General features: G+C 42.4%; 1 long non-coding RNA gene and 1 other non-coding gene across 5 annotated transcripts; both read left to right on the top strand.

The window, feature by feature from the left end:
* The first annotated feature begins 359 nt into the window (after positions 1-359).
* LOC122549433 (uncharacterized) lies at positions 360-24,985 on the top strand. Of its 4 annotated transcripts, XR_015756898.1 has the most exons (6): positions 360-578; positions 1,471-1,628; positions 11,423-11,540; positions 14,151-14,223; positions 20,317-20,352; positions 24,243-24,985. It is a non-coding gene; the product is annotated as an uncharacterized LOC122549433 (long non-coding RNA). The 4 variants fall into 4 exon arrangements; XR_015756899.1 differs by lacking the exon at positions 1,471-1,628 and having other exon boundaries at positions 373-578; positions 21,503-24,985; XR_015756897.1 differs by lacking the exon at positions 1,471-1,628 and having other exon boundaries at positions 373-578; positions 20,881-24,985.
* LOC122549626 (small nucleolar RNA SNORD87) lies at positions 11,713-11,793 on the top strand. Its single transcript, XR_006311622.1, has one exon. It is a non-coding gene; the product is annotated as a small nucleolar RNA SNORD87 (small nucleolar RNA).
* Positions 24,986-26,268: the final 1,283 nt, after the last annotated feature.

Genomic DNA, 26,268 nt, shown 5'->3' with positions numbered 1-26,268 from the left:
CTGTCAGTAATAAAGTCTTTCAGATTACCATTAGTAATAAACCATAGCTCCAATTACCTTCAGTAATAACAATAATAAATCGTTTATCAGATTACCGTCAGTAATAACACTGATAAACCGTCCCTCAGAATACCGTCAGTAATAAACCATCTTTCAGTTTACCGTCAGTAATAAACCGTCTCTCAGATTACCGTCAGTAATAAACCGTCCCTCAGATTACCGTCAGTAATAAACCGTCCCTCAGATTACCGTCAGTAATAAAGTGTTGGCCATTTATTATTCCTGACGCTGTTGTGAATCACGAGCGCCGTCCGCGCGCTCCCGCTGGGGACACAGGCGCGTGCAGTTGTGCGCGCCTCCCGTTAGCAGTTGGAGACGGGACCTTGAGGAGGAGGAATGGTGTCTGTTAGAGTCGCTTCAGTTTAGGCCGAACGGGTTGTGTTCGGCTCTGACCGAGGGGTTATCCCTCCTCTGGCGGTTACGGGCCGGAGGAAAAGCAGCTCGGCTGGAGGAGCCTGGCTCAGAGCGTCGGAGAGATGGCAGAGCGGGAAAAATCCCCATGGATCAGGAAAGAGCGGGTAAATCACTGCACTGAGATGTGGGGGAGGAGAGGGGGAAAAAATAGGCCCAAACTTAATATCAAGTCCAGCGTGTGCCTCGATTTAAATTGTAAACATAGTTAAGATGTTGTTCAGTCAGTATCTAATGACTGTGTAAACTGATCTGGCAAGAGATATTGCCAGATTAATGGCCTATTTTCTTTTTAGTGGAATGTTAAAGGCAATTTCCCACACACTGCGGGCTTCTGATTGATTAATATTAATATGCTGTATCCTGCAAATGATGCAAAGCACATGGAAGCTATTAAATGCTGCTCTATTAACGAACAGCTTCCTGAGCTTAAATTTGCAAACATTGAATAGTTCTGTGGGTAATCAAGCAATTTAGAGATCAAATAATTTTATTTGAATGTTATCCTTTTGTTTTATTCCCCTCAAACCATTGGTATCAAAACCAGGGTTTGTGACACTAAGAGTTTGATGAAGGTCCCAACATATCTGTCCATTTGTACAATATTATTACAGTTTTTCTAGATATTTATTTAATTCATTAAAAATCCTAATACTGGCATGCACATTTTATTATTGTCACTGTTTTTCAGCAATATCGTTATGTCAGCAACTATGGAATTTTCTATTGTCAACATTCTTGATGAGGAAACCAGTACTGTATTCCCAGCTGGCATTTTCTGTGTTAACATATTTTGAAAGTTGTGCTCACTCATTGATTTAGGATTTGAGAATTTATTTCCTATTCCCAAAAGACTGACATAAACTACATATTGAATTATCAAGGCTTTATCAAGCAAATTTCTCATTGACAAATGTTGTACACACTTGTCAACTCAACTGACAATAAGCCAAAACCAGTCAGGTCATGGAACTCAAAGTTAACACTTTCTGTCCACAGTTCAAAGGAAAAGGCTTATAAAGTTGTCAAAAAAGTTAGTAAACTTGAGGATTGGGAGCATTTTTATAATTCAGCAAATGTCAAGTTTGAAGAAGAAAGAATATGGAGTCTGAAAGTGAATAGCAAGAAACAAAAATGGATTGCAAACGCTTCTACAGGTATGTAAAAAAGGGGAAAGAAAGCAAAGACAAATGTGGCCCACTACAGGCAGAGGAGAATTTTTATAATAGGAACTAAGGAAGCAGCAGTGAAATTAAACATTTTTTTTGAGCTTGTCTTCAGAGGAAAATATAAAAATCTTCCAGGAATACTAAAGAACCAAGAGACTACCAAGATTCAAAAGTGGAAAGAAACTGTTATTAGTAGGATTGTAGTACATCAGAAACTAATAGAACTGAATATTGATTAATGGATGATCAAGGGATTCGTGAAATGGAGGAAAATAAAACAAGATTAGTATTATCAAAGAAGTAGTATTTTAAGATCGATAAATCCCTTTTATCAAATGAGCTTCATCCTAGAATGTTGGAGAGGGCTGGAGAAATCGTGGATGTATTGGTGGTTATCTTTCAAAATTCTGTGGATTCTGAAAAAGTTCTTGCAGTCTAGAAATAGTAAATATAACCCCACTATTGAATAAGGAAGGAGAGAGAATGGAGACATGTGAGCTACAGACCTGTTAATTTAACATCAGTAACAGGGAGAATGTTTGAAAGATATTTATAAGGGATATAGTAAATGGACATTTGGAAAAGAATGGTAAAGTTAGGCAGAGTCAAGATGGATTTATGAAAAGGAAATTATGTTTGACAAATTGGAGTTTTTTGAGGATATTACTTGTACTGTTGATGAGGGAGAACCAATGGATGGGATGTATTTGAATTTTCTGAAGACTTCTGATAAAGTCCCATATAGGGCATTTCAACCATAAGGAGCAGAAGTAGATCATTGAGTCCCTTGAGCCTGCTCAACCAATACAATAGATCATGGCTGATCTGTGAATGATTAAATTCCACATTCCCATTTACTCCTCTGATAACCTTCAATTCCCAAGCATCTATTTACCTCTGTTTTAATGACCAATAGCTCCTCTGCCTTCTGAGGCAGAGTTCCAAAGTCACACAACCTCCCAAAAAAATTCTCTTCATCTCTGTCCTGAAAGAACAATCCCTAATTTTAAGAGTGGCCCCTAGTTCTGGACACCCCCACAAGAGTTGACATCATTTCATCAATACCGTCAAAGAGTCTGTGGAATCCGGAACCAGAACTCTCAGTCTAAGGATATGGGTAGGTCATTTACGACGAAAATGAGAAGAAATCTTTTCATCTCGAGAGTGGTGAGCGAAATTCTCTTCTGCAGAAAGTGGTTGAAGCCAAAACACTGAAAATTTTCAGGAAGGCGATAGATATAGTTCTTGGGATTAAAGAAATTAGAAGGTATGGGGGGAAGGTGGGAAAAGGGTACCGAGTTGCATGATAGTTATGATCGTATTGAATGGTGGAGCAGGCTCAAAGGACCGAATGATTTACTCCTGTTCTTAATTTCAATATAAGACCATAAGACATAGGAGTGGAAGTAAGGCCATTCGGCCCATCGAGTCCACTCCGCCATTCAATCATGGCTGATGCGCATTTCAGCTCCACTTACCAGCGTTCTCCCCGTAGCCCTTAATTCCTCTAGACAACAAGAATCTATCAATCTCGGCCTTGAAGACATTTAGCGTCCCGGCTTCCACTGCACTCCGTGGCAATGAATTCCACAGGCCCACCACTCTCTGGCTGAAGAAATGTCTCCGCATTTCTGTTCTGAAATGACCCCCTCTAATTCTAAGGCTGTGTCCACGGGTCCTAGTCTCCTCGTTTAACTGAAACAATTTCCTAGCATCCACCTTTTCCAAGCCATGTATTATTTTGTACGAATCTATTAAGTCTCCCCTTAATCTTCTAAACTCCAACAAATACAATCCCAGTATCCTCAGCCGTTCCTCATATGTTAGACCTGTCATTCCAGGTATCATCCGTGTGAATCTCCGCTGGACACGTTCCATGTTTAGTTCCTCTTATGACATTCTATTAGTCTTCATAATTATTTCTGTAGTAATTGTAAATCATGCACCAGCACATCTAGATTCCTCTGGACCCTAGAATTCTGCAGTCATTCTTCATTTACATAATAAGTATTTTTTATTCTTTCTGACGAAATGAACTAAAAATTTTATTGCATTATTCTTTTAATGCTGTAAAACTTAGGCTGTGCTATGGTTGCATTGCTCAATGAACTAGTTCTTTTCTGTTTACTTTGTAAAAGCCCTTTGTAACTTAGAGCTCAATTAAATCTTTTAATCAGCTGTGTTAAAGTGAAACAAATGTGATTTAATATTGGTTTATAGGCTTTTAAAGCAATGATTGAAATGAAAATCAAAGACAAAATTAAGGTTGTGTAAATGGTTTGAGTGATGCACAAGGAGGTGGAGGTGAGACAGACACAAAATGAAGAAAAACTGGAACATCGAATTGAAAATACAACTTTAAATGTGTTGGTCACTCAAGGAGAAGGATCTTTAAGCAAAACAATGAGTTCTCGATGAGGGAAGCAGAAAATATTCTGCCTTTGTCCTCCTACCTGAATGTATGAGCTCATTCAGATACCTAAACCTATATCAAGTCTGCTCACCCAAAACATCTGTGCCTGCTAGCCTATATTAGCTGTTGACTGCTGAATCAAAATTCTCAACATTGTGTTTAGATTCCTTCATGCTTTATCTTCTAAAATTTCTGTAACCTACTCCAAACATACAACCTAACCCTAGCCCCATCTGCTTTGCTCTAAATTCTGAACCTTCTTTTTGCCCATCATGGATGGTTGCACATCAACCATGTAGACCTTAATTGAATCTGTTCCGTAAACCACTCTCCATTTCTGTATCCTTGCTTAAACCATGATTTGGAGATGCCAGTGTTGGACTGGGGTGTACAAACTGGTGTTGCATGATTTTTAACCTTGTTTAAACTCTCATCGATCAGGCTTTCAACTAAGCATTTTTCTAATCTAAATCTGTCATCTAATCTATCATTAGATTTAGATGACCCCTTCTGTATCTGAAATACTTCTGTGAATGTCTTGGGCATTTTTCTGTCTTTAATATAAGGTACTATTGGGCCTTTGTTCCCACTAGACCCAACAATTCCAAACCTCTCCTGGCTGGTCTCTCACTTTTACACTTTATATAAACTTGAGCTTATCCAAACTCTAGGAGAAAGTGAGGACTGCAGATGCTGGAGATCAGAGCTGAAAATGTGTTGCTGGAAAAGCGCAGCAGGTCAGGCAGCATCCAAGGAACAGGAGAATCGACGTTTCGGGCATGAACCCTTTTTCAGGAATGAGGAAAGTGTGCCAAGCAGGCTAAGATAAAAGGTAGGGAGGAGGGACTGGGGGAGAGGCGTTGGAAATGCAATAGGTGGAAAGAGGTTAAGGTGAGGGTGATAGGCCGGAGTGGAGGTGGGGGTGGAGGGGTCAGGAAGAAGATTGCAGGTTAGGAAGGTGGTGCTGAGTTCGAGAGTTGAGACTGAGACAAGGTGGGGGGAGGGGAAATGAGGAAATCTGAGTTCATCCCTTGTAGTTGGAGGGTTCATAGGCGGAAGATGAGGTGCTCTTCCTCCAGCCGTCATGTTGCTATGGTCTGGCGATGGAGGAGTCCAAGGACCTGCATGTCCTTGGTGCAGTGGGAGGGGGAGTTGAAGTGTTGAGCCACGGGGTGGTTGGGTTGGTTGGTCTGGGTGTCCCAGAGGTGTTCTCTGAAACGTTCCGCAAGTACGCGGCCTGTCTCCCCAATATAGAGGAGGCCACATCGGGTGCAGCGGATGCAATAGATGATGTGTGTGGACGTGCAGGTGAATTTGTGGCAGATATGGAAGGATCCCCTGTGGCCTTGGAGGGAAGTAAGGGGGGAGGTGTGGGCGCAAGTTTTGCATTTCTTGCGGTTGCAGGGGAAGGTGCTGGGAGTGGAGGTTGTGTTGGTGGGGGGGGTGTGGACCTGACGAGGGAGTCACGGAGGGAGTGTTCTTTTCGAAACGCTGATAGGGGAAGGGGAGGGAAATATATCCCTGGTGGTGGGGTCTGTTTGGAGGTGGCGGAAATATCGACGGATGATACGATGTATATATTGGTTGGTGGGGTGGTAGGTGAGGACCAGTGGGGTTCTGTCCTGGTGGCGATTGGAGGGGCGGGGCTCAAGGGCGGAGGAGCGGGAAGTGGAGGGCATCGTCGACCACGTCTGGGGGGAAATTGCAGTCTTTGAAGAAAGAGTCCATTTGGGTTGTTCGGTATTGGAACTGGTTCTCCTGGGAGCAGATGCAGCGGAGACGAAGGAATTGGGATAGCGTTTTTACCCGGGGCAGGGTGGGAGGAGGTGTAGCCTAGGTAGCTGTGGGAGTCGGTCGGTTTATAGTAAATGTCCGTGTTGATTCGGTCGCCCGAAATAGAAATGGAGAGGTCTAGGGAGGGGAGGGAGGAGTCTGAGATGGTCCAGGTAAATTTGATGTCGGGGTGGAAGGTGTTGGTAAAGTGGGTGAACTGTTCAACCTCCTCGTGGGAGCACGAGGCAGCACCGATACAGTCATCGATGTAGCGGAGGAAAAGGTGGGGGCTGGTGCCAGTGTAGCTGCGGAAGATGGACTGTTCCACATATTCTACGAAGAGGCAGGCATAGCTGGGACCCATGTGGTGCCCATGGCTACTCCTTTGGTTTGGAGGAAGTGGGAGGATTAGAAAGAGAAGTTGTTCAGAGTGAGGACCATTTCAGTCAGTCGGAGGAGGGTGTCAATGGAAGGGTACTTGTTGGTAAGGCGGGAAATGAAGAAGCGGAGGGCTTTGAGTCCTTCGTGATGGGGGATGGAGGCGTACAGGGACTGGATGTCCATGGTGAAGATAAGGCGTTGGGGGCCAGGGAAGCGAAAATCATGGAGGAGGTGGAGGGCGTGTCCCGAACATAGGTGGGGAGTTCTTGGACTAAGGGGGACAGGACCGTGTCGAGGTATGCGGAGATGGGTTCAGTGGGGCAGGAGCAGGCTGAGACAATGGGTCGGTCAGGGCAGTCAGGTTTGTGGATTTTGGGCAGGAGGTAGAAACGGGCAGTGCGGGGTTGTGGGACTATGAGGTTGGAGGTGGTGGTTTGGAGATCCCCTGAGGAGATGAGGTTATGGATGGTCTGGGCGATGATGGTTTGGTGGTGGGAGGTGGGGTCATGGTCAAGGGGACAGTAAGATGAGGTGTCCGCGAACTGGCGTTTAGTCTCAGCGGTGTAAAGATTGGTGCGCCAAACTACCACCGCGCCTCCCTTGTCTGCTGGTTTGATAGTGAGGTTGGGGTTGGAACGGGTGGAGTGGGTGAGAGAGGTGGAGAGGGTGAGAGGTTGGAGTGGGTGAGAGGGGTGGAGAGGTTGAGGCGGTTAATGCCGCGGCGGCAGTTGGCTATGAAGAGATCGAGGGCAGGTAAGAGGCCAGCCCACGGGGTGTCCAGGTGGATGGGGTGTATTGGAGGTGGGAGAAGGGGTCGTCAGAGGGTGGGCGAGAATAACTCTGCTCATGTTCTATCTTGTGCCATGTCACATTCATTCATCACTCCTATGCTCATTGGTCTGTATTGGTTCCAAATCAATGCCTAAAGTTTATGTCATCCCTGACTATTCTTAGTAATTATGTCTAACTGATGTAGTTTGTACCTATTGCTGTCATGCAGTAAGCTACATCATGTTGTTAAAACATGTACCCCTTCTTGTTAAGACCCATTAGTGGTTCATCCTCTAACACTGTTAACCAAACAGTTTAAGCCAGGAGAGGGTTCTTGTGGTGTAGTGGTAGTCCTACCTCTGAGCCAGGAAACCCAGGTTCAATTCCCACCAGGTTCCAGTGTACCATCAGGGGCTGCTTAGCCGTTTTTGTTATGTTTAAAAGAATAGAAAGAAGGATTCGAGGCAAAACTCTACCCCAGTCATTAGCTAGTAATGATTGATTTCACAACACATATGACATCTATCATCTTCATCAACTTTACAACATCCTGAAATACGTGATCTGACTACTTGTACAGCTTTGATTTTCATCACTTCGGTATTGCCTGCTAGATCTTCATCTGCTTAGGTCAAAGCTCTAAATGTTTCTGTATCTCTCTTTCCTTTATAAGTTGTCCCTTTTGACATTTATTTGGCATTTGTCTCTCTTACTGATACTCGCAGTTATGTTTTAATCATAGTTCTAGTCATTTAAAAGGTTGCTTGAAATTGTCAGAGTTGTCAATTGTTACTCTGAGTGTTTAATTCAGATAAGTTTAAGTATTTGAATAAGTAAGCCTTTATTCTTTGTGACCAAAGTGTTATTTCAGACCACAGTGTCTGACATTGTAATGCTGTGTCAAGAGGATTTAAAAACCTTTTTTTATTTAGATTAATTAATATTACAGAACCCTCTTTGTAATCGCTATACTGCAGGTAGTAGTCCAATAAGCAATATGTTTGAGAGAAGAAATTGAATATCAAAAGGAAAAAAGGTTAGAACTATTGGAAAATTATGCAGAGAAATATAGCTTACATAAAACATCTATTCCTCTTTGCAATGACTTAGTATTTTCAAAGTATAATCATTCCCGAATTTCCTTCATAAATGCTGGATCTGAGATTGTTCTCCTTAATAGTGAGTTAATAATGGCTTCCCTGTCTCTCCTCAACAAGTCTGCAGATTTTTTTATTTCCTGTGTCTGAAGAATTTATGAATTTTGTGATTGACTTCTAAGGTATAATCCATGTATTCCATGAAGTTTGTCCGGCAATAAAGGACATTCAAAACATATTTTCTAAACAAATACAAAAAATTTTCCAATCATGGAGCAAGTAGAATATACAGAAAATATTTGCAACACAAAGGAGTTCTTCCAAGTCGGGGAGTGTGGAATCATGAACATGTATTTGTCTCTCATCTCAAAAACTATATAACTGAGCCAATTATATATGTCAGAATAAAGTAAGTATAAGGACAAGGTTAAAATTTACAGTATTAGTAAATATGCCCTCCTGAGATAGGATAACCTTCATCCAATACCTGCAATATATTGCCAAACTTCATCTTGTCTCAACTCATCTACCTCTGAAAATCTCATGTATGTATTTATTAAGGGCTTTTTCCAATGTACTGCTGGCCAGCCATTCCTGGTTTATCCTTAGTAATGTTGAAATCAACCCAAATATTTGCTGCCCACATTAACTTGCACTGAACCCTATTTATTCATCATCAGTCTGCTCACTGGCTGCCAGTTATGTACAACCTCTATGGCTTCATCTCTCCTTTTCTCTGTAATTTCCTACTGACCCTCAACAATCTTCTGAGCTTTCAGCACTTCTCTCCTTCTGACTTGCGTGTCCCTTTGGTGGTCGTGGTGTCAGCTGTCAAGGCCCTTGGAACAGAAATTTGCTATCTAAACCTCTGACTTTTAACCCCTCTTTATTCCTTTAAAGCACTTATAATTACTATTTTAGCAAACTTCTGATCATTGGTTAAGCCAGTTTGGGAATATTGTTTGAAATTATGGTCTCCGTCCTATAGGAAGGATGTTGTGAAAATTGAAAGGGTTCAGAAAAGATTTATAAGGATGTTGCAGGGCTTGGAGGGTTTAAGTTATAGGAGCAGCTGAATAGGCTGGGGCTGTTTTCCACACTCCAATCACTCACTCAGTAAAGAAGTTTCTTCTGAATTCTTTGCTGAATTATTAATGACTGTCATATATTGTACCAAATTGTGTATTGCCCACAAATGGAACCTTTTTTTCTACATTTATTTTGTGAACTAAAGTCAAGTCACTTTCTTATCTGTAGAAATGAGCTCCAACTTTAAGTATTTTCTGATACGTACTGTACAACACTTCAATTTTGATACATTTGGGTGAGTCTGTTTCTGCCATTTTATCCTTTATCAAACATTGAGATCAGAACTTTTAAAAATGCTCCAACTTTGATCTATCCAAGGTATTGTACAAGTTTAATGTAACTTTTCTGCTTTTCAGTTTTGTCCTTCTCAATGCTTTGTTTCCCAGTCCTCTGCTTTTTTTAATGGCCTTATTAACCTCCATCTCTGCTTTTAGTGATTTTAGTAGAAATAAAAAGTGCACCTTACTCTGATGTGAAATAAACATAGAAACATATGTATCTAAATGAAATGAGTCTTCCTGTTTAACAAACCAACAATTTCATTTTAAGAAAATAATTAGTATCCACTTGCTGAATTAGTTATCCTGCTTAAGAAAATTATTTTGCACAAAATCTTAAAATCGTTTCTGTTAAGTATTGTACATTAATAACAAAATTGAGTCCATAACTTTTGAAATGTCCATAAATGATAAATTTGAGTAACAAAAAAATGTGTTGTTTCTTAGACTAGCTAGTGCAAGTGTCATCATAAATCATGTTAGCAGCTGTAAGCTCTAATTTAGATGATAAATTGGCCCTTGCCACAGGGGCATCATGGTTAGAGCTGTCCAGTGGATCTGACCATGCCCCTGTTCTCCAAAGAAACAGAAGAGAGAATGCTGGTGGTCAGAGATTTAATTCGGTTTAGTCTTTTGTTTAGTTGTCTCTGTGGTATCATAAATTTTGTGTGGGTCAAAGTCTTGAAATGAACTTGCAGTGAAAATGCGACTCTGGTTGTATTGGGACTACTGTTATCATGCAGTGAAGCCATGACCTTTGCACATTGGTTATTAATCTTTCAACGCATTTGCATATGTCATGGTACCAGTTAGGTTTTCTATTATTTGGTTATAATGAATATCACTTTAAATAAATCACCTTCCATTCATAATTACTTAATTGTGCTTGACTTTTGATAAATATCATTGTATTTTAACAGTCTTTACTTGAATGTGAATTACCTTGTAGAAGAAAGATGTTCCCAAGTATGTATCTTTACATGTTTGAACTTCTGTTTCTGTTAAGGTAATATTCCAAATTTAACTTGTCTGTATCCTTCAATATCTTATATCACTACAATGAATGATATATTTTATTTCAGGACTGAAAATCTCCATGTCTGTCCAATATTCTTTATAATTTGTAAAACATGAGAGACCAGCTCCATGACTGTGCAATGCTACTTCCCAGTGCTAGAATATGACTAAACCTTTGTGTAGCACTCAAAACACAACTTGACCAGAGCATTTGTTCATAATGCATTTTAATATTAACATTCTTAAGAGTTTTATTTTGCTCCTCTGCAATTATTGCATATAAAGAACATTTAATCTAAGTGCCCTCCTACCCCCCGCCCCCCCAGGTTTTTTTTGACTTGTTTCTGGTATATTTTTATTGCCCACTTTTTTTCTGTCCAGTGTTGAGTACTTTATATTTAACTGGATGAAACTTTATTTCAAAGCCATAAAATAAAAGCAATGTCTGAAAATGCAGTAAAGGTTCAACAATTTTTGTACACACAGACCAAACTGCTAAAAATGATCTTCACAGCTGTGTCCTATGATTGCTGAGTGCAACCTACAGTTTTAATGTGTATGCTTTGAAAAACATGAGCAGTAACAACTTAATAAAAACATAAGCTCTTTTTTGCACAATTCTAATGTATAGAACTGTTCGAATTTTCCTTAACCACTATGCTGCACAAGTTTAGGACTTTAAATTGATAATCAATACATGTCCATTGTAGCCATTTTATTAAAATTTATTGACCTGGTACAAAATATTCACAGGCTCAATTGGCAATGAAGACTAACTGTCATTGATGTTGAGTTGGCATAGCAAGTAAAACCATGAAATAAAAGCAGAACATTCTGGAAATGCAGAACATGTCCATCACTTCTTAAGAGACCAATATATTGTTTTGGCTGTACAGTTTGTTTGAACCTAAAAGCTTAAAGTCATGATTTTATTAACTTTTATGCTGTTATAAACTATTACAGATGACAAATATCTTTATCAGATGTCAGCACACAATTTGGAAATTACAACTGATGAAAATTTACAGTAGATTGGAATGACCTTTTCCACAGGAGCGGTGCTTTGATGTATAGGAAGAAGGTAAAATTGTATATGTATTTATTATTATAACTCGTAGGACCTGCAAAAGAGAGAATCCTTTTTAAGTTGTCAGGTAGTTTTGAAAAGTACCTTGTTTAAAGATTACATGTAACATCATTTAATTACATGTAACTTACAAAAAGAGTCTACATTTAATTTGGATTGAATTATTGCTGGAACAATGATGAATTCAATTGCCGTTTACCCATCTGACAATATAATGAGGATATCTTATTAATTCTGAGTTTCCAGCATCAAAATATTCTCTATCTCACAATATATCTTTTAGAACAAAAGATACAACTTTTGAAGTAACAAATCATCATTAATACATTTAAATTACATACGTGTAGCATGGAATGCATTTGGACTCCTTGGGCGTCTGGTTGGCTCAGTAGATTGGATGGTGAGAGTGAATCAGATTGGTGCTAACAGCATGAGATTCAGCCCCCTTTCCAGCTGCCCTTGGGTTTAAAACCCGTCTTCTTGGCCTATCTGTGGTAGACATTGTGGATGTGGGTCAGACCTGCCTTCGGGCAGAGCTTAAGAAAATGAATAGAACACACTTATTTATTGAAGAAATAAATAGATCTATTGAAGTGTTAGCTTTTTAGAAACAATAACACAAACAGACAGGCACCAAGGAATTTGAGCACGTGCAAATGAACCACACTGGCCCTCATTGCTTGTGTAGTCTCTCCCCCCAAACTGATACATGCCACTAATACAGCACCTGGCTGTTTTAACACTGCAATTTTTGCCAGAATGTCAGCTATCAAGTTTAATTGTTTTTCTTCTGATTTATTGAGTATTTTGGTTGAACATTAGTTCTTCCTCTTGTAACAGCACAACCAAGTGACTATGTTAACTATGAAACTTTTTAAGCGAATAAAACCTTGTTGTTTTGGACCAGAGTTCCAGATTTGGTGAGAATGAAAGAATACTGAATAATTTCGCCATTTTTCGATAATAGAAGTGATATCTAAAACGATATGTCATATAAAGATACTTTATATTGATTTTTACCAACTTATTGTAACATTATGCATTGAGAGCCACAGGGACTTGAGATCCCTCTTGGCTCATACCAACTGGAATATCAATCTGGATTTGTCCCATGTTCTGTTTGTTATTGGCTTCTCGCTACTTTATTTTTAAAATTTAATTTCGCTGCACTGTTATTTTTCCCAAATGTTGCCATATTTGCGTTTTATGTTAGGGAACCAATTGCCTAATCCAGCCAGGCAGGATGTTGTTGATAGTGATGTCACTGACTGCATTGGTATGTGAAATGCTCCCCCCAGTGCATAGTATCAAAGGTCCAGCCTAGGAAGTGGAAATATTGATCAGAAATAGGATGTGATTACTAGAAGAAAGAAGTGATTAGCACTGCTGCATCATTGTGACCCCAGGTATGATTACACCCTCAGATGAGTGTGTAGAGTTTATACATTCTCCCAGTGTCTACATGGGTTTCCTCAGAGTGCCCCGGTTTCCTCCCACAGTCCAAAGATGTGCAGGTTAGGTGGTTTGGCCATGCTAAATTGCCCATAGTGTCCAGGGCTGCATAGATTACATGAATTAGCCATCTGAAATGCAAAGTTAGGGTAAGGGCTTGGGTCTGGGTAGGATGCTGTTCAGCAGGTTGGTGTGGACTCAACGGGCTGAATGGCCTGCTTCCACACTGTAGAGGTTCTATGATAATTTTAAAAATCTCACCTTTCAATTAGGTGAGATTATTTTGCGGTAACCATGTTGTATATTATTTAGTTTTATACAGTCCCTAGGTTATTTGATGACTAGTTTCTGATTTAGGCTAATACAGTGGATTATTATTGTAACTAAAGTCAGAATCTATTAATCAGCTTTTCCAACAGGAAGGAAAGAATATTTATCTGTTCCTCATTTTGGTACATTCACGTGCCTGAAGCTTCTGTAGTAGATTGGGGAGAAGAGCCTGGATGAGTGTAGCTCTGAGAGCACTCAAGAAGCATGGCACCATTGATGTCAAAGCAGCTATTTGATTGGTGCACCACCCACCACCTTAAACATTCACTTCCTGCACCACTACTCTGTAGTGGCAATAGTGCCTGTAATCTACATAGCATGGAAACAGACCCTTCATTCGAACCCATCCATGCCATAAGACAGCTTGCCAAGCCATCCTGAAAAGCATGTTCTAACCCCATGACTCCTACCGCCCAGAAGAACAAGTGTAATAGGTGCATGAAAGCACACCACCTGCAAGCTCCCCTGCAAATCACACGTTTCCTTTCGTGGATAACTACTACTATTCGTTTGCTATCACTGGGCCCAAATGGTGGAACTCCTTTCCCTTTAATAATATTGGTTTACCTACTCCCAATAAAACTGCAGCAGTTCAAAATGTTGGCTCACCATCCCCTTTTCAAGGGATCGGCAATAAATGCTGACCTTGTCAGCAAAACTCTCATCCAATCAAAGAACCTTCTTAAACATGTTAGCTGAAATGTAGAAACCCAAAGAAAATGGTCAATATTTTTTCAGTTGCATGTTACAATAAAAAACTAGTTGGATGCATCAAAAGTTTAGAAAATGTTTGAATATATATTTGTTTGTTCATGATTACAGGTGATGTCCATGACTACATATTCTGGTAGCTGTGTGAATGAATGTTAGACTGATTTTTCAATGTCTATGACAGGTAAATATGATTAATGAACAATATAATTTTGGAAGTTAACGAACATTGCAGCTGGAACTGTGAAGATTACCTTTGCCGTTTACCCATCTGATATAAAAATCATGTGGATATCTACTTGTTCTGAGTTTCCAGCAGAGTTAAAATTTTGTTTGCTAAAACTTCAGTTGTTTACATGAACGGGCAGCACGGTGGCACAGTGGTTAGCACTGCTGCCTCACAGCGCCAGAGACCTGGGTTCACTTCCCGCCTCAGGTGATGCTCTGTGTGGAGTTTGCACATTCTCCCCGTGTCAATGGGTCTGGGTGGGTTACGCTTTGGCGGGTCGGTGTGGACTTGTTGGGCCGAAGGGCCTGTTTCCACACTGTAAGTAATCTAATCTAATCTAAAAAATGCATTGACTTCATTGCCCAAAATAGTGAGTTCATAGAATCCCTACAGTGCAGATGGAGGCATTGAGCACATAGAGTCTACACTGAACCTCCGAAAAGCAATCTAAGGCCCTACCCTCCCCAACAGATTGAACTGGCAAGCAATAACATTCTTCAACAGTCCAGACAATTTCAGGGCAGGACATTTATATGCCTTGACAGCTCCCTTTACCAATAACTTCTGACAATTCCTCTTGACACTCAGAACTGTTAAAAACTGTGAAAAGCAAATGCCAACAGTGGATTTCACATTTCTACGTGATTTCACATACTTTATGCACTTCCATACTTAAAATTCCAAAACGCACCTGGACTCCTGCAAATTGTACCCAAATTCCAAAACTGAGTGACATACTCCCAATAAACTGCAGCAGTTCAAAATGTTGGCCCAGGACTATATCCAAAAGGGCAAACTGGCTATCCAGACAATTCATTAAAATTCAGACTTTTCCTTACAAGGTCTATTCACTGCACTTTGTATTTCAGACACCCAAATTACCAAGACAACCGATGTGGGTATAAACTGCTGATCTATATGAATCGGTGAAATGCATACGTCCTCCTTCTTGCCCACATAAAAATGGTAGATTGCCATGGTTGTGGTTGAGACTTCTGATTCTTGGTCATACAGTCATAGAGTTTTACACCATGGAAACAGACTCTTTGATCCAATTTGTCCAAGCTGACCAGAAATCTAAAATTAATCTAATCCCATTTACCAGCATTTTGCCCAGATGTGCTCATCCAGAAGCCTTTTAAATGTTGTAATTGTACCAGCCTCCATCATTTCCTCTGGCAGCTCATTCCATTCGCTCGTCACACTGTGTGGAAAAGCTGTCCCTTGGGTCCCTTTTAAATCTACCCCCTCTCACCTTAAACAGATGCCTCTAGTTTAGGACTCCCCTACCCTGGGGAAAAGACCTTGGCTAATCATACTATTCATGCTCCTCATGATTGTATAAATGTCTATAAGATCACCCCTCAGCCTCCGACGCTCAATGGAAAACAGCCCCAGCCTGTTCAGCCTTTCCCTATAGCTCAACCCTGCATTCCTGGCAATATCCTGAAATCTTTTCTGCACCCTTTCAAGTTTCACAACATCTTTCCTATGGCAGGGAGACCAGAACTGAACACAATATTTCAAACCAATGTCAGGTACAACTGCAACATGACATCCTAACTTCAATGCACTGACCAGTAAAGGCAAGTGTACCAAGTGCCACCTTCATTACCCTGTATGCCCGCGACTCCACCTTCCACTTTGCTGTCATCTGCAAATTTCCTAACCATTCCTTTTATATGCATATCCACATCATTTATATAAATGACAAGAAGCAATGGACACAGCTCCAATCCTGGGCGAAAGTGAGAACTGCAGATGCTGGAGATTAGAGTTGAGAGTGTGGTGCTGAAAAAGCACAGCAGGTCAGGCAGCATCCGAGGAGCAGGAAAATCAACGTTTGGGCAAAAACCTTTCATCAGGGTGCCATGGTGGCTCAGTGGTTAGCACTGCTGCCTCACAGCATCAGGGTCCCAGGTTCAATTCCGGCCTTGGGTACCTGTCTGTGTCTGCGTGGGTTTCCTCCCACAATCCAAAGATGTGCAGGTCAGGTGAATTGGCCTGGCTAAATTGCCCATCGTGTTAGGTGCATTAGTCAGAGGGTCTGGGTGGGTTACTCTTCAGAGGGCCTGTTTCCACACTCTAGGGAATCTAATCTAATCAGGAATGAGACTGGGAGCCTCGAGGGTGGAGACATAAATGGGAGGGGTGTGGGGCTGGGGGGGAAGGTAGCTGAAAGTGTGATAAGTGGTTGGAGTTGGGGGTAATGGTGATGAGTGGAGTGGATAGGTGGGAAGGAAGGTGGACAGGTAGGACAGATCATGAGGGTGGTGCCGAATTGGAAGGTTGGGTCAGGGATAAGGTGGGGGTAGGGGAAACAGGTGAAATCCACATTGATGCCATGAGTTGGAGGGTTCCGAGACTGAAGATGAGGCGTCAGGTGGTAAGGGAGTGGCGATGGAGGAGGCCCAGGACCTGCATGTCCTCAGTAGAGTGGGAGGGGGGAATTGAAGTGTTCGGCCATGGGGCAGTGGGTTTGGTTGGTGCAGTAGTCCTGGAGATATTCACTGAAGTGCTCTGTGAGTGGGCGTCCTCTCTCCCCAATGTAGAGGAGACCACATCAGGAGAAATGGATACAGTCGATGACGTGTGGCTGCAGGTGAAAATTTGATGGATGTGGAAGGCTCCTTTAGAGCCTTGGATGTAGGTGAGGGAGGAGGTGTGGGCGCAGGTTATGCAATTTCTGTGGTGTGAGGGGAGGGTGGATTGTTGGGAGGCGTAGACCGATGAGGCAGATGTGGAGAGAACAGTCTTTGCAGAAAGCGGATAGGGGTTGGGAGAGAAATATATCTCTCGTGGTGGGTCTGTAGGTGGCGAAATGTCGGTGGATGATGCAACTTATCCGGGGGTTGGTGGGGTGGAAGGTGAGGACCGGAAGGATTCTGTCCTTTTTGCGGTTGGAGGGGTGCGGTTCAAAGGGCGAGATGCAGAAAGTGAATGAGATGTGCTGCACAGCATCTTCCAACCACCTGGGAGGGGAAATTGTGGCTGAGTTTCCACCATCCCCAAGACATCCCCTCACGGCCCTCGTTTTACTGTATCCATCACTCCCGATGTGGTCTCCTCTACAGTGGGGAGACAGGACACCTACCCGCAGAGTGCTTCAGAGAACATCTCTGGGACATGCGCACCAACCAACCCCACTGCCCTGTGGCGGAACACTTCAAGTTCCTCTCCTTCTCCGGCAAGGACATTCAGGTCCTAGTTCTCCTCCATCACTATTCCCTTATCACCTGACGCCTAGAGGAAGAACGCCTCACATTCTGCCTCAGGTCCCTCTACCCCCATGGTATCAATGTGGATTCCACTAGTTTCTTCATTTGCCGCCCCCCCCCCCCCCCCCCCAACACCACCACCTTGTCCCACTTCCAACCTTCCAACTCAGCACTGCCCTCATGACCTGTCCTTCACCCTTAACAATTTCTCCTTTGAACTCTCATTCGTTTGGCCGAACTGGTCCTCACCCTTAACAATTTCTCCTTTGAATCCTCCCACTTCCTCCAGACCAAAGGGGTAGCCATGGGCACACGTATGGGCCCCAGCTATGCCTGTCTCTTTGTTGGCTACGTAGAGCAGTTGATCTTCCGTAATTACACCGGCACCACTCCCCACCTCTTCCTCCGCTACATTGATGACTGCATTGGCGCCACCTCGTGCTCCCGCGAGGAGGTTGAGCAATTCATCAACTTCACCAACACATTCCACCCTGACCTTAAATTTACCTGGACCATCTCTGACACCTCCCTCCCCTTCCTGGACCTCTCCATCTCCATCAGTGACGACCGACTTGACACTGACATTTTCTACAAACCCACCGACTCCCACAGCTACCTGGATTACACCTCTTCCCACCCTACCTCTTGCAAAAATGCCATCCCGTATTCCCAATTCCTCCGCCTCCGCCGTATCTGCTCTCAGGAAGAGCGGTTCCACCATAGAACACACCAGATGGCCTCCTTCTTTAGAGACCGCAATTTCCCTTCCCACGTGGTTAAAGATGCCCTCCAACGCATCTCATCCACATCCCGCACCTCCGCCCTCAGACCCAACCCCTCCAACCGCAACAAGGACAGAACGCCCCTGGTGCTCACCTTCCACCCTACCAACCTTCGCATAAACCAAATCATCCGCCGACATTTCCGCCACCTCCAAACAGACCCCACCACCAGGGATATATTTCCCTCCCCACCCCTCTCCGCCTTCCGCAAAGACCGTTCCCTCCGTGACTACCTGGTCAGGTCCATGCCCCCCTACGACCCACCCTCCCATCCTGGCACTTTCCCCTGCCACCGCAGGAACTGTAAAACCTGCGCCCACACCTCCTCCCTCACCTCTATCCAAGGCCGTAAAGGAGCTTTCCACATCCATCAAAGTTTTACCTGCACATCCACTAATATCATCTATTGTATCCGTTGCTCCCGATGCGGTCTCCTCTACATTGGGGAGACTGGGCGCCTCCTAGCAGAGCGCTTTAGGGAACATCTCCGAGACACCCGCACCAATCAACCAAATCGCCCAGTGGCTCAACATTTCAACTCCCCCTCCCACTCTGCCGAGGATATGGAGGTGCTGGGCCTCCTCCACCGCCGCTCCCTCACCACCAGACGCCTGGAGGAAGAACGCCTCATCTTCCGCCTCGGAACACTTCAACCCCAGGGCATCAATGTGGATTTCAACAGTTTCCTCATTTCCCCTTCCCCCACCTCATCCTAGCTTCTAACCTCCAGTAACTCGATCCCCTGACCTGTCCGGACTTGTCCGACCTGCCCAGCTCCTTTTCCACCTATCCACTCCACCCTCTCCTCCCTGACCTATCACCTTCATCTCCTTCCCCACTGACCTATTGTACTCTATGCTACTTTCTCCCCACCCCCACCCTCCTCTAGCTTATCTCTCCACGCTTCAGGCTCTCTGCCTTTATTCCTGATGAAGGGCTTTTGCCCGAAACGTCGATTTTGCCTATCTTCGGATGCTGCCTGAATTGCTGTGCTCTTCCAGCACCACTGATCCAGAATCATGACCTGTCCTACCTGTCCATCATCTTTCCCACCCATCCTCTCCACCCTCTCCTCTGACCTATCATCATTACTCCCATCTCCATCCACCTGTTGCACACTCAGCCCCGCGTCCCCCTCCCCCCCCCCGCCCCCCGCTAAGCCATACCCACTCCCTCCCATCTATCTCTCCATCCCCGAAGTTCCCTGCCTCATTCCTGATGAAGGACATTTGCCTGAAACGTCCATTTTCCTGCTCCTCGGATGCTGCCTGACCTGCTGTGCTTTTCCAGCACCACACTCTCGACAGCACCAATCCTGCAGCACACCACTGGTCACAGGCCTCCAGTCCAAAAAAGCAACCCTGCACCACCACCCTCTGCCATGTCTGTCATTTTTTCGTACGCTTTGGCAAACATTCAGGCCTTTAAGTTTCTCCATGTCTTAATTCCTTTTATAATGATCAAATATTTAAATCAGAAGCTTTTCCTTATGACAATTTGAACAGTAGTATATAGAGCATCTGAAATTAGTAAAGCAAGTTTGAAGTGCCCATAAACCTATTCAAAATCATTAGTGTAGATTAGATTACTTGCAGTGTGGAAACAGGCCCTTTGGCCCAACAAGCCCACACCGACCCTCCGAAGAGCAACCCACCCAGACCCATTCCCCTACATTTACCTAAACCTACGGGCAATTTAGCATGGCCAATTCACCTAACCTGCACATTTTTGGACTGTGGAAGGAAACCCACGCAGACACAGGGAGAATGTGCAAACTCCACATAGACAGTTGCCTGAGGTGGGAATTGAACCCGGGTCTCTGGCACTGTGAGGCAGTAGTGCTAACCACTGTGCCGCCCAACTTCAAGATTTACAGGAGAAGGCTCTGGAGTAGTCCTATCTCTAAGCATATTTGCAAAATATAGATCTAGTGAAGATTTTTATGAAGAAAATAGCTTGATTTAAGATGGTAGGCACGGCCTAAAAAAACTTGTTTTTAAAAAATGTTTGATATGCAAACATCACTTTTTTCCTGTTATTGATCACAGCTACTTGAGCCTGATTATGAAGTCTACCACCATATGGTGAGTATAATTTCTCTTAAAAGCTGAGTTTAGATAAATGTTGGTACTTTACAGATGAACAGATGTGAATGAAACTATTTTGTGATCTCAGCCTGTTGCTGTAAAATTCCAAAAAGTGTTGCAAAATTGTTGAATCGAGAATTATTTCTCATTGTCATACAGCACAGAAACAGACCCTTCCCAAACTAATGCTTGAAGAAAATATTTAACTTCCTTTTATTGAGAAGGTTTGAATGGCAAATAATCCGACGTGAGCCAAATTCAATATGACCGTAAATCTAGATGATTCACAAAACAGTGGAAAAAGGGTTAAGAAATCTACCTGTGTACTTACATCTGGTGATTTCTAGCCACCAATCATAAACTGTTTGTTTTTCATCTGCATTCTCTTTCAGAAAATTATAAATGATTGTGTTAATATTTGTTCTCTAATGTTGGAAAATACTAAGGTATTAACTTGATAGTAAGACTTTTAATATTCTAATTCTTTTCCCTCCATTTCCTCAACATAAACTTTGGTGTCTACAGAAACATTGTCTCCAGTGTTCAGGAGTTCATCTGTGAGTTTGATGATGAGTGCTGGCATGTCATTTGTTAAAACACGTCAGCCAAACATTTGGTTTCTATACAAATACATTTGCATTTCATGATTTCATAGTAGTCAAGAACGGGAGACATGACCATTTAAATTCTTCTCTAAAATTTTGCTCAATTATTAATCCACCACTTCGAGAGATGCAGCAAATAGTGGCAATCAAACCTGGGGCTTCCTCGTCTGTATAGTTAAAAGAGCTAAATCCTGTAATCCTAGTTAGAAGAGTCATGCTGGCATCAATCCTTTAGGAATTAAAATTTTTGGCCTAGTTATTTTGCTCTACGTGAAATTCCTGGCTACAAGTGGCAACCAGTGTGTGATATGTCTAATCTTTAATGAATATAACAATGCAAGTTGACTAATTTAGACAGGATAAAGTCATCATCCTAAGTCCCTTCATGTAAACCCAAATCATGAGTACCTGTATCCAACATTTTTGTCAGTGCTGAATGAAGGAGGAAGAAAAGGTTTCTAAATGGGCAAGTGCTATACTTAAAATCATTCAAAACTGTATTTTTCTGTAAAATGTTTTCTTCATATTTGGACTTTTTTCAGAGACTGCGATTTGTTAGGCTTGAAGCTTTGTTTTGAGAGATTCTGCTTATACATAATTTTTGAGAAACCTCATCTAAATGCTTCAAAATGAGATCTCCATGGACATTTTTCTTATGTGCTGTATTTTTGGAGGTAAAGCAAAATAATTAGTAAGAGGCTATCATGGTAGTTAGTTGTATTTGGTAGCACTAGAGAACAGCTGCATCTTTGCAGCAAAGTTTATAGATCACCACTGTCTCTCTTTTAAACAATCAATTTACCTGTCAAGCATTTTCTAATGCAGTGCTTCCTGGACTTTATGCTGGTGTGACCTAATTTCAATTTCTCAGATTTGTGAGACCCCCAGAGTAAACATTTTGGTATTGTGAGAGTTGTTGGTATGGAGGGGTGGGGGTTAGAAAGAGAAGAATGATTAGATTAGATCCCCTACAGTATGGAAACAGGCTCTTTGGCCCAACAAATCCACACTGACTCTCCAAAGACCAACCCACCCAGACCCATTCCCCTACCCTATCTTTACCCTTGACTAATGCACCTAATACTGTGGGAAAATATAGCATGGCCATTTCACCTAACCTGCGCATCTTTGGTTTGTGGGAGGAAACCGGAGCACCTGGAGGAAACCCATGCTGACACAGGGAGAATGTGCAAACTCCACACAGATTGTCACCTGAGGTGGGAATTGAACCAGGGTCCCTGGTGCTGTGAGGCAGCAGTGCTAACCACTGAACCAGAATGTGAGAGAATTGGTGAAAAGGCCTCCCGAATAGTCCATTAAGTCATGTCCCTTAATAACAAAAAAGCATTTGAAGGAACCTCCTAGTTGTCAAAAATTAGTTCAAACTTCACAGCAGTTATTGCTGCCATGAGGTTTACAGCTCCAAAAGGTGATACCTGGGTCACAACCTGCAGTTTGGGAAGCCCTGCCCTAGTGCAGATTACTTTTTTTAAAAAAAACAAGAACTGCGATATTAGACAGAGAAAGCAACAGCGGTGCTAAGCGTTTTGTTACAGGATCATTCTGGCAAGTTAGTCATGTCCTCTACTAAGTTTAGTTTCATTTTCAGTTACTACATAGTCATTAAGAAGTCTTCAGTCTTTGAAATAAATTTTGACCCATTGCATATCGTATTCTCTAAATTGCTGGAGTGCCAGACTACAAGATGAGAAAATGGAGGAGGCCCAGGGCGTGCATATCCTTGGTGGAGTGGGAGGGGGAACTCCTCCATTGCCATTCCCTAACCATCCGCCACTTGGAGGAAGAATGCCTCATCTTCCGCCTGCGGACCCTCTAACCCCATGGCATCAATGTGGATTTCACCAGTTTCCCCATTTCCTCTCCCTTCACCTTATCCCAGATCCAACCTTCCAATTTGGCACCACCCTCATAACCTGAACTACCTGTCCATCTTCCTTCCCACTTATCTGCTCCACCCTCACCTCTGACCTATCACCTTCACTCCCACCTTCGTTGACCTATTGCACTCAGTTAGCTTCCCCCCCACCATTTGCCTCACCATCCCCTTGGCTCACAGCTTCATTCCTGATGAAGGGCTTTTGCCCGAAATGTCAACTTTCCTGCTACTCGGATGCTGCCTGACCTGCTGTGCTTTTCCAGCACCACACTTTTGACTCTAATCTCTTGCACCTGCAGTCCTCACTTTTGCCTAGTTTCATGGGTGATGGATTAGTACTTGGGCACCAACTATTTAAAATCTATATTAATTAATTAGATTATGGTACCAAGTGTTTTGTATTAAGGTTGCTGATGATCTAAAGCTAGGTTGAAAGTTGGCTATGAGGGTGACACAAGAAATCTGTAGACAAAAGTAGTGAGCAGATGCAAAGGTGGTCAAACAAGTATAATAATGGAGAAATCTGAAGTTGTTCACTTTGGTAGAAATAATGCAAAATAGTTTCTAACAATTGAAAGAATACTAAGTACTAATGTTCGGAGGGTTTTAGGTATCCGTTTTTACAAAGCACAGGAAATTAACATTCAGAACAAGAAGCATTAGGAAATCAAATGGTGCATTGGCCTTTATTACATTGGAGTTTTAGTGCAAGAGGAAGGAAATCTTGATGCAGTATTCAAGATTTTGTTAAAACCAAGTACTGTGGACAGTTTTTGTCTTGCTACCCAAGGAAGGTTTTATTTGGCTTGGAGAGGGATGCAGCAAAAGTTCACTTGGTTGATTCCTCAGATTACATAACAGTCCAGTGACACAATTTTGAGCAGAATATGCCTGTGTACTTCGGAGTTTAGAAGAGTCAAACATAGTCTCATTGAAACATACAAGATTCTGAGAGAATTTGACATGATACACGCTGAGAGGCTTTGTTCCCTTCAAGATTGTTTTATAGTCTGAGAATAAGAGATCAGCCATGTAGCATTGAGATGAGGAGCAATTTCTCCAGTCTGAGAGTTGTGAATCTTGAGAATTCTTTACCCCAGTAGGTTATAAGTGTGTTCACGGCTGAGATTGACAGATGTTTGGACTGTAAGAGAATTAAAGGACTAAGAGGAAAGTGGAATTGAGCTTGAAGATTTGCCACAATCTGACTAAATGGTGGGACAGACCCCAGGAGCTGTATGGCCTACTGCTTCTACTAGTTCTTAAATTATGCCTGTCTAAAATTTTGATCATTTAAATACTTTTGACTTCTAAATAAATGGAATACAAATTGTATATTCCTGTCGATTGCAGTTGATAACCAATTTCTACTAATGTTGTTCAAGGTTTTCTATCTCTGGGTGTGACCTCTGCTGAAACCAGCAATCTAAGTGAAGAATGGTAATTATTACTTTGTTTAGCATCTTCTGGATTTACTACTGGAGCTGTTTGGAACTGGAGTCTAGGAAATCTTCAAAGACTAAATTATTGCAAAAAGAATTTGGAAATGACTTAAATCATTGAATTTTTCCTTTGAAATTCCAGCCAAGATGTTTTGGGAGCACATTGCCTTCGAACGTCATATGGCATGTGACAAGGTAAACTTAGAAAGTATGGGAGGGAAATAGAACACATCTTATTATGGAAATTAGAATTCTAGGGCGGCACGGTGGCTCAGTGGTTAGCACTGCTACGTCACAGCACCAGAGTCCCAGGTTCAATTCCAGCCTCGGGTGACTGTGTAAAGTTTGCACGTTCTCCCCGTGTCTGCGTGGGTTTCCTCCGGGTGCTCTGGTTTCCTCCCACAGTCCAAAGATGTGCGGGTCAGGTGAATTGGCCATGCTAAATAGTGTTAGGTGCATTAGTTGGAGGGAAATGGTCAGGGTGGGTTACTCTTCAGAGGGTCGGTGTGGACTGGTTGGGTGGAAGGGCCTGTTTCCACACTGTAGGGAGTCTAATCTATAGTCTGGAAAATAATGTTGCTGCTTTAACTGTGGGAATAATTCTGCAAAGTCTTTTTCCAGATGGATTTTCGTCTATGTACTATAACTGTAGCATTGATTAAAAACAACTGGATTTTGTTCTGTAAGTGTCAGTTCATCCTGAAGTTAAACATTAGAACATCATTGTCCTGTTTCAGTAGAGATTTTGTATTTTGAGCTGTTTTCAACAAATTATCCTTTTTATAAGAAGAAGGGCTCATGCCCGAAACGTCGATTCTCCTGCTCCTTGGATTGCTGCCTGACCTGCTGCGCTTTTCCAGCAACACATTTTCAGCTCTGATCTCCAGTATCTGCAGTCCTCACTTTCTCCTATCCTTTTTATAAAGTCTAACGTGGTTGGATGGAGATGCAATTTTCTCTGGAGTAATACTGAATGAATTTATTGATCTCAACAGCAGTAAACATTCAATCATGTGAATTGTCTAATGTTGAGCCCCGCCATTGAAATGAGAGTGGATTGTGCATTATTACATGGTAGATTTTGAGACACACTTATCAATGTGCTGAACCTCTTGTTTTGAGACAAATATACCCTTGATTGACAACTGGCTGTTTGACCAGTGATCATTAAAATTGATTAAATTAATGACCACATTCAGAAGACTTGTTCACTTTTAGCCATTTTTAGCTTGTTAATGAAATAACATTGCAAAGATCATTGTGATTATCACGAGACATTGCCTGAGTGTTAATTTTGCAGAGTTTCATGGAGGATTTCTCTTTGAAGCCCCAGCACATTTTTTCTATGCAATCTTACCAAACTTGCCTTACTACATCTGTACCATCCCCCTATGATGCCCCATTTGTGGTATTCTCCCACTTCCACAGTTAGAAGTACTGCACACAGCTGTCACCTCCTAAGATTACTGGTACCACATTTTAAGCCATGCATCTCGTTGAGTGCTGGCAGTCTGCAGCTGGCCTGCATTGTTTTATTTTCCCCAGACATGTCAGGCAAAGAGTAATTGGCACCCTGCTTTGCTGATGGGGATTTGGAGGCCCTCCTGTACAGGATGCTGTTTTCAGTCACTGCCCCTGGAATGTGCACGAGATGTTCATGACTGATGGAAGTCTTGAGGAGCAAGCAGTAATCTGGAGACACTCTGAATTGCTCTGACTTTCACTTTGGGAACTATCACCACCTAGTTTCTATACAGCCAGTGGGAGAATGGGGAATCAATGAGGTGAGATAATGTAAAAATGAAGGTGCTAATGATATAAATAGATCCCTCGCTTCTCACGAGTGAAAATTTCATCTCACTATTCAAACACTAGTTTGGAAAATAGGACATTTCGCTCTTTACAGCAAGTTCCTCGTTGCTGATCTCAGTTCTCCCATGTTTCTTACCAATGACGATGTCATTCAGTG

Source organism: Chiloscyllium plagiosum, unplaced genomic scaffold, assembly GCF_037043375.1.
Source record: "Chiloscyllium plagiosum isolate Xiang-an unplaced genomic scaffold, Cpla_swu_hap1 HiC_scaffold_4, whole genome shotgun sequence".
Lineage (NCBI taxonomy): Eukaryota > Metazoa > Chordata > Chondrichthyes > Orectolobiformes > Hemiscylliidae > Chiloscyllium > Chiloscyllium plagiosum.
Note: the sequence above shows the minus strand (reverse complement) of the source record. Positions and strands in the feature narration are given on the sequence as shown.